This window comes from Oxyura jamaicensis, chromosome 6 (assembly GCF_011077185.1).
Source record: "Oxyura jamaicensis isolate SHBP4307 breed ruddy duck chromosome 6, BPBGC_Ojam_1.0, whole genome shotgun sequence".
NCBI classification, from domain to species: domain Eukaryota; kingdom Metazoa; phylum Chordata; class Aves; order Anseriformes; family Anatidae; genus Oxyura; species Oxyura jamaicensis.
In genome coordinates this window covers 24,650,251-24,659,595 of record NC_048898.1, presented here as the reverse complement: position 1 = coordinate 24,659,595, position 9,345 = coordinate 24,650,251, and the positions used below count along the sequence as shown (strand labels likewise).

Genomic DNA, 9,345 nt, shown 5'->3' with positions numbered 1-9,345 from the left:
TACTTGAGCAAGCTGACAGGGCAGTTGCTTGCAGTTTGTGGTTAACAGGAGGAATATAAGGGGGGGGTTGGCTGCATTATGGAACAACAGGGTTGTGTCTTCATCCCTTCCTTCTTGTTATTAATTCTGTTGGTGATTTAAAATCCATTAGGTACAAACTTGGGCAGTTTAGAACAAGTTAAGAATGACAAGATTAAAAATAGAGCCTTAAATGCTGTTCTGTAGTTTGGGAGCATGCTTCATTATAACCTGCAGAGGAATTCAAAGAGAAGAGCACAGCTGCTTTGAATTCTTGTCCAGAGAAACCACACAGCTTGCATAAAAACAAATGGTTTGCATATTAAGAAAATAGTCTGTTATTTGCCATAGAAATATTCTAGTCTTATTATTCCTTTTTTTAAAAAATCATCTATTATAAAGACTCAGGGTTGTTCATTCACACTCTTGTTGGAATCATTATCATGCATTTGACCAATGAATGACTGTAATTACTAGCCAGGACACAGACATGGGAACATCAGCCACATGGGTTATTGCTTCTGGTCATCTACAAAATAATCCCAGAGGACCAACAATACATCAGTTTCTCATCCTACTGACCCAGTGCAGCCACTGATTCCTCCTTTTCTGAATGCCATAAAATTAAAGATTTCTATCATTCAAAAAAAAAAAAAGACTTCCAGAAGTACCATGCATCACAGGAGATCTCAAAGACACAACCATTGCTTTAGGCCTGTAGGATGAAAACAGTTGTTAGGAGTAAATAGCCAGATACTTATGCAAAACACACTATTTTCCACACTAAAATAAATAAATAAATAAATAAATAAATAAAACCTCCAATAGCCACAGTTAATCTGCCTGAGGGATCAATTATTTCCTAACTCTAAATCTGATGATTTTTTTAACCATGCCAGTGTGAGCAAGTCACAACAGCGTGGTCATCAAAAAGCTTCTTCTTTCCATAAGCAGCTGTGAGAACACCTTCCCTTCCACACTCATGTCAGAGAAATGGCAATCCAGCCAACACAGAACTGGACAATTGAGCAAGCGTTCTGGGATGAGCAGTGCACAGACTTTTTTTTTCTGTACCTGTATAAAAGTTAAGCAAACTTATACATGACACCAAGTGGATCCTAGAGGGAGAAGGAAAAAACCATCAGCACAAACATCACATTCCACTCTGCAAAGGCCTCCAGATGCTGATGAGTGACCACAGCACTCTACTAGCACCAATACCAGGATGAAAGCACTGATCTCAGAGCCCCATATAGCTGGGGAAGGAGAAGTGTAACACCAGTAAAAGGCATAGAAACCAGGAACTGTGTGAAAGAAAGTTGCTTGAAACTTGAGATATGCTTGACAAGCTGAGAAAATTGGGCAATATAATGTCAGTGCAAACAAATGTTAATGAATTGGAAAAGTTGTAGTGATATGTTACAAATTCTGCCTCTGTGGCATTGAACCCCGGAGGACCTTAGCTGTTCCTTGCAGTGAAAGCCATGTTCCCCAGTGCAAAACTTAGCAGCTTTAGTTCAATCTCCTGTCTCAGCCCAAAAGGCAAATGTCACAATTACAGAGTGCAAGGAATTACTTCTACACATTGCTGAGTTTTAATTTCATTGCAAAGAAAAGCAAAACAAACTAATGATTTAGCACCACATGGACAGAGAATGCTAGATTTGTTACTAAAATTCCAAGATCCAGATGTATGTTGAATTAATTTAAGTAGATGAAAACATGAAAATGAGTAAGGTTTTCCTGCAGATTGTGGGATGTGATGAAAGCTCCCTTCATAAAAACTCACCAAGATTTTTATCCGTGTTTTTTTTTTTTTTTTTTTTTTTTTTTTTTCCTGCCCAGGCATAATCTTGTCCTGCCTCTTATTCCCCACATCACCTAGGGAGTGTGGGAGTGTGCTGTTGAAGACTTTGGTAGTGGAAAACATCGGTGGATGCTGCTCAGAACATGGGGTGGCATACCAGGCTGAAGCAGATCTGCGGTGCCCACACTGAAAGATAGGCTGGAAAAAAAAAGCAGAGAACAAGAGTGGAGAAAGAGATTTTTCTATTTCATCTTAGGGACCCAGAAGTGAGAACTCCTTTCACAAATCCATGTAATATCTTCTTCCTCGTCAAAAGTGGAGAGTTACAGAGAGAGGCAGGAGAAAAGTGTTAGACAGCACCTTGGATCTAAACTTGATTGTTCTCCAGACATAAATTAAGTTGTAAACTCAACCAGCCAGAGAAATTAGTTGAGGGAAATGTTGGCATTTCCAGACTGGAAAAGAAAACTGACACCCCCTTGCATGCATGTCGTGTTTCAGTTAAGTAGCTCACTGTTATTAGTCAAAGCTGTGAGGAAGCAGATATCCAGCTTGCCAGTAACAAATGATAAATGTGCTTGCTTCGCTCTGAGATGCCATTTCAGTTGGCGCTTACATTCAAAACTTCAAATTCTATTTCTGGCCCCATTGAATCTCAATGGCACCAGCTGCATACATAAAACTTAAGCAGTGCTACATGGACAGGCAGGCCCTTAAGCACCGTGTGCCAGTGGCCTATTGATGATTCCTTGAGCTCCTTCCTCTCAGAAGCCAGGCCCTCTCTCAAAGAGAAATCAATCATCTACAGGGACCATGATCACCCTCTGAGGGATGAAGTTTTCAGAGGTCTTCTGGTCCCTGCCTTGCTCACAGTTACAGAGTTAAAAAATCTGCTGATTTTTAAGTACCATTGGAGAAACTAGTACAACTGATACATATGTTGCTTGGTTGCATTTTCTCCACCTAAAAGTTTGGATTTTTGAGCTAAGAAATTATTCTCACAGAAACCCCACAAGTTTTCAAATGCTGGAACATCCCATTCTAGAGGACAGTGACATAATCAATTAGCAAAACTCCAGACCAACACAGCTCTTCAAAGAGAGGGAGAGACAGGAATAGAGACACAAGACACACAGAAGGAAGCTGCAAATGATTAATAACTGCAGAATAGGGAAAGTGAGATTATACTCAAAAAAACTCCCTGAAGATGTATTCAGAAAATGACTGGTCATTTCCACAATCAAGTATAATTTCAACATGTGTAAACAACAATTCCTACCATTTTAGAAGGTATTCTCCCTCATTCAACACAATTAAACCTCCATAGGAATGCTTCAAGCAGTTTTCAGTGATGAATGAAAAAAAAAATAAAAAATTGCTTGACAGAGAAAAAATGACATATATGTTTGACGTATAAATAATAACAAGGCAAACTGAAAATATGGCTCTAAAGGATAAAGAAGGCTGGAGAATTCTGGGGAAGAAATAGACTGCCAGTCTCCAAAGGGCCGTTAAACCAAAAGGAAAAACATGTTCTCCATACTGAAGGTGGCCAAAATGAAGGTTAATATGTGCACTAAGTAAGTGGGATTCAGGTCACATTTAGGGAAGACCTTTCTAACAGAAAGGGCTGTGAAGGACTGAGTCAGCCTGAGAAGATAGTAGTGAAAATGTTTTAGGGCAAACTGGACAACTCTTCATGAGGATTATCACTAGCTCAGACATCATTAATTAAATGACCTCTTGACATTATTTCCAACTGTGTAGCTTTATGAAATAAAGTTGATAAAATATATTCGACAGAATTGAGCATTTCACTTTGGCATGTGCCTGGCTAGTAGTGGATGTAAAATGTGTTAAATGTTGATCTTGTGACAAAGGAAAGAGGAAGGTGTTTAATTTTTTCTTTCTGAAAGAATATCTATTCATCTTCCAAACTTGTGTAATTTAGGCAAGATGTATGATACAGTGATCTGTATCAGGTAAACGACAAAAAGCTTTAAAATACATTTATTTCTAAGTCATTCATTCAGTAGTTCTGTAAGTAACAGAGTGTTTGCAGATCAATCTTTAAGTAGTCATTGATGTGAACAACATTTTCTTGCCTTCACAACACTGTAACTGCAAGTAGTTCAGCAGAAAACATTAATATATTTATCTCTATCTAAGGGATCCTCCACAAGATCCCTTAGTCACAAACAGCTATCCATCATGAGTGCAGTATTGATGCTTCAGAAAAGGTGCATCTCCAGCAAAGAAGTACAACAGAATAAGGCTGATGTAGCTGAGCTGAAACTTCTCCAAGGGGTTTTAGCTTTGGGATTGATGGGGAAACTGAGTCTCCTCTGTGTGCAGAGTGCACTTTCTTACCTCTATAATTAAACAACAATATTAATTGAAACAATCAAAAATCTCACTTCAGAAATGGAACCTAACACTTTCAGTATTTTTTCTGCACTTTGCTGTTGTTGTGGTTTAACCTGGCCGGCAGCTAAACACCACACAGCCGTTCGCTCACCCTCCCCCCTCCCTCTCTGGGATGGGGGAGAGAAACAGGAAAGTGAAGCCTGTGGGTTGAGATAAAGACAGTTTATTAAGATAGGAAATAATAATAATAATAATAACAATAGCGTGTACAAAACAAGTGATGCACAATGCAATTGCTCACCACCCACTGACCGATGCCCAGCCCAACCCCAAGCAGCCAGCCCCCCCACCCTGGCTAGCCACCCCTATATATTGTTCAGCATGACGTCAGACAGTATGGAATGCCCCTTTGGCCAGTTTGGGTCAGCTGTCCTGGGTCTGTCCCCTCCCAGCTCTTGCTGCACCCCCAGCCTGCCCGCTGGCAGGACAGAGAAGCCAAAAAGTCCTTGGCTTAGTGTAAGCATTGCCCTGCAACAAACATCAGCATGTTATCAGCACTCTTCTCATTCTAATCCAAAACATAGCACCCTACCAGCTACTAGGAGGAAAAATAACTCTGTCCTAACTGAAACCAGGACAGCTGTCTTTCCTCCAGAGAGTTAAAGGGATCATTATGGTAGCAGGGGCCTCTGAAGACCTCATGGACACACACAATTGTATGTGATGTGCAAATGCTAGAGCTAGAACTAACCCACTCAGTACATCTGCCTAGCATTGTTCAGAGCTACAGACTTGTTCCCAAAGCAGTACAGTGACACTTGCATGATACTGTCCCTGAAATACTCTCTTCTGTTTCTGCAGAAAGCTAATTAGCCTCACTTACCTAACCTGCCTGTATGATCTCCTCTGCCACTGTTACCCCTATATCATCTCTCATTGCCTGGGGCACACATGGCCTAATTCAGGTAAGATAATGTTATCTCAGAGGAGAAAGAGCTAATGCAAAGCTTATTAATGTCTGCTCACTTCAGTGAACCTAATGTCCTAATAACAGTAGTAGAAATCCGGCTGAGGGGAGATCAGAAAATGAAATGGAGTGATGCAAACAGGAAAGGATATGCTTTTTATAAGAGTAATTAAGAACATATACATGAATACCATTCTTTCTTTTTCTCAATTTGAATGCAGTATTTATAGGCTTATAAAAATACTGTAGTATTTTAAAATGTATTGTATATACCTAGTAAAATGTGTGGAAAAATAAAAATAAAAATAAAAAATAAAAATAAAAAAAGAGAAAAAAAAACACAACTGTTTGTTTAAACACTTTTTTTATTATTAAAACCTGTAAACTATTATAACCACTCTGCATTGCAGACAAAGTCTGAGGGAAACAATTGATCAAGTGCATTAAAAATATGTTGAATGCCTGTAGATACCAATTTATCATATCTATCCCCCTGCTTCTCTTTGTAGTGAAATGAATGATGAACCTATTCCAAATCATCAATTCCCATAAAATGCATACCTCCAAGTAGAAACATGCTGAAGAATTTATGAAGAACACAGTGGGCCTAGATACATTGTCTTGTTTGACATTGCTTAAACAACAACAACAACAAAAAGCTAAACACAAATTGATTGATTTGTATATTTAATCAAAGCTTGATTTAATTTATCAAGGAGAGAATACCAATTTGCATTCATTGATAGATAAATAAGTGAGGTTAGATTCAAACTTCTGGCTCAAACCTTGTATTACCTTTGTTGTTCTCTTTATCCTCTTTGGTTAATTTTAAAGGTACAGGTATGAGACTTTTCCTTGTTAAATATTTTCTGAAATGCTTAGATGAGCAGGACAGAGACGCCAGTTACTTTGTGTCTGTGCAAGACTTGCACAGAGAAGCTGAGGGCTGGTTAATTTTTAGACCTCATTACTATAGTAGCGACCTGTTGGCAGATCTGTAGAAGTCTGTCTAATCCCTCTGCAAGCTGAATTAAAGTAGAATTTGAGTATTTTTTTTGTTTTATTTTTACAGCAGATGCACAACCTAATGTCTATGCCCTCTACCAGTTTTGCATACAGCCTGAGATATGCAGCCTGTGACACAAATGGCAGTTGTCTATCTAAATTTAATAGTAAGCTTAAAAAGTTAGTGTACTTTGCATTTCTATGCTGAGAGCTTCTATATCTCTCCCTCATTTGACCTCCAAATCCTTCTGTTTTTAGGGCATTATCTCTTTTGTCCAACAGCCATGAAATATTTGCCAATTCTGCCCCAACTCACCTGAATTGAGCCTGAGTCTGTCAGTTCAGGAACCATTGCTTCTACCAAGGGAAGAGACCTTGCTTGTCCTTACTCTTCTCCCTGTCAAATGTGGCTTCTATTTCTATAGACACCTCTGAAGTGAAAGACTTATGCAGTTCATGTTTTTTAGTAGCTTCCACACACTGCCCAGAGACAGGTCAGCAGTCATCTTATTTTCATACCTACAAAATAAAATGTCCAAACTCAAAGTTAGGCCTGAAAATCAGCCTACTTTTAAACACCTGTGTTTTCCACTCATTCCACTTTACATAAGCACCTATTTACATGAGAGGTTGCATCATTCTTAGCCTAATTTTGGACTAATATAAAAACCTATTTATTTTCCTTCTACAGCTTTATTAGCAAAATAACTTTCTGAGCTGTGTTGTCTTTTTTTCTTCTTTTTTTTTTTTTTTTTCTTTTCATATATAATTAATTATAAAGGCAGCTTGTTATTTAGATGATAAGATGCTCTAATGTAAAGAAGTCACATCTGTTAGACAAGGGGACAGTGAAATCTGAAGCATTACCTTTGAGTTGAATGCCAATATTCAGTGGCTCTGAAGTAATTAAGCAGGGTATTGCTCAATCTAATCAGGAACACAGGACTAAAGAACTGCTATTTAGGAGGGGCTGGATAGCTATTACAGAGCTTGATTCAACAAAGCACTTGAGCATGAGCTTCAGTTTAAGCACACATTTAATTCATCCTCCTACTGAAAAACATGGTAAAGTGAGCATATACATATTACCTTGAAGAATATGTTAATTATATTCAGAGAAGAAACTTTCAGGGCCCACTTCACTGGGACCATTTCATAATATTTAATGTATTTACCTTCACAATGCTCTTGTGACATCAAAAGCCTACTATTATCTTCATTTTCTAAATCCAAGCAGAGAGTTGAGGAACAGGGTTAGAAAGACTAAGCTAATACATTTGGGTAGGCCTTCAGTAACCGATTTTGATAAAGCGAAGTCACCTAATATGCTTGGACAATTTTGTGAGTGTTGTTAGGAACAAAGTAAAGTAAATTATTTTTGCAAGTATGGGAAAAAAGGCCTAATCCAGAAAGATATTTTGTGATGTAATTCCCTGTTATCCCAAGAGTAGGGACCTGACAAAGCATCTGCACTTTCCTCTTCAAAAAAATCTGAAGCAAAAATTCAAATTCACATTTGCAGACCAGGACATCTTAACCATGCATCCAACCTAGCCATATTTACCATGGCCACAGTAAATGAAGACCTGAGCTTCCAGTTCTGACTATTGCCAAGGTGTCTGATAGTTCACAGGCTATCAGGTGATTAGTTATCAATTTGAACTTGTCCAGAAAAAAAAAAAAAAAAAAAAAAATAAAACAGATAAAATTACACACAAATTAAGTTTTTATATTGACAAAGTATTTAAAGTATTTAAAAATCCACTTAAAGGGGTATCATAAGATACTTCTGGCTTATTTCATTACAAGAAGAATAAAAATTGAGAAATGAAATCTAAAAGCTTTCAGGACAAAACAAAACAAAACAAAAAAAAAAAAAAAAGGAAGTAAATGAACCATTTTTTAGAAGTGCAATATTACAACTGATGATCCAACATTTTCCCTCTGTAGCTGAAAAATTTAACAAGATGAAAGTAAGCCAGGTAGATATGCAAAGGTACTCTGATATCACAGTGGAAATGGACAGGGAAAAAAAAAAGGGGGGGTGGGGGGGATGTTAAACTGATTAATATGATAAACTCCTAAATTAAATGAGTTCTGTTAATGAAATAATTCCAAATTCCCACTTCCCTAACACTTGGTGAAGATCTCTTATATAAATCACTCTTACACAGAAGCTGAAATCAATCAAAGTTTCAGAAATGACAGTACAGTCCTTTGGCTGAAAATTCATAGGAATTTACTTTAAATGTCCACAGTTGCAATACATTGCACTTTCCACTTTTGCTCTTGGTTCCAAGATATGTGCCAGAGGGCAGGAAAATGCATCTAACTTCCATTAGCCTTTTCAGTAGGACTGTCATAAATTTCTTCCCTATCCTCAGGAGACATCAATAGGAAGACAGGCCCCTGTGTGCACAAAGTAAAACTAATCTGTTACACAGGAGAAAGGTAATTTTGTTCTAGTTCGTTTGTCTGTGTGCATAATTTATTATATTGTAGACCAATGAATTTGGCATCAAAGAAAAAGAAAAGAGTTGAGTAAAAATAATATAAGCTGTGTTTTAAAAGCAGCTGAAGGTTTTAATTTCCTAATGAGCTCATTTAACCCAGGTAGATGACTATGCTCTTTGATAAACCAATTGAAATATAAATTCAATTTGCAAAAGGCTGCATGCACAAATCCACACAGAAGAGGATTATATTCCCAAGAAAGTATGTGAAGCATATCAGAATAAGAACTGTGATGACAAGAACACAATAAAGCAAAATAAAACAAAAAGCTTTGTGATGAAACACTGATTATATAGATCCCTGAAGAATGATCTGAATGATGATTTCCAGGGTTACTGTTTCACTTTGTGGAGTTTATTTTAGGGCTGGGAAATATTTAGTTGCAGATCTTACCTTCTAACATTCTTAATTATTAAAGCAGCAACAATAGGATTAAAACATGTTAAAGAATTGTATAGTTATACAAGCAGAGGCATTAGATGCAGTCTTAATAGTTGCTATTATTATTATGACAATACTTACAGATCCTGTCAATCTGAACCCTGTGATTAGATTAGTTCTTCTCAAGAAAATCATAGATGATATAAGATAGAAATTGCAAAATGGGTTCTGTGGGAATAGAATTTGTTTCCGAATGGAAATATCCCATGCTCTCTCTGTTCCTCTG

At 37.4% G+C, this 9,345-nt stretch overlaps 1 long non-coding RNA gene across 1 annotated transcript; it reads right to left on the bottom strand.

Moving 5' to 3' along the window:
- Nucleotides 1-6,592: 6,592 nt before the first annotated feature.
- LOC118169497 lies at nt 6,593-8,569 on the bottom strand. Its single transcript, XR_004752160.1, has 3 exons — nt 8,408-8,569; nt 7,340-7,387; nt 6,593-6,683 (listed from the first exon to the last, which is right to left on the bottom strand). It is a non-coding gene; the product is annotated as an uncharacterized LOC118169497 (long non-coding RNA).
- Between the last annotated feature and the right edge of the window lie 776 nt (nt 8,570-9,345).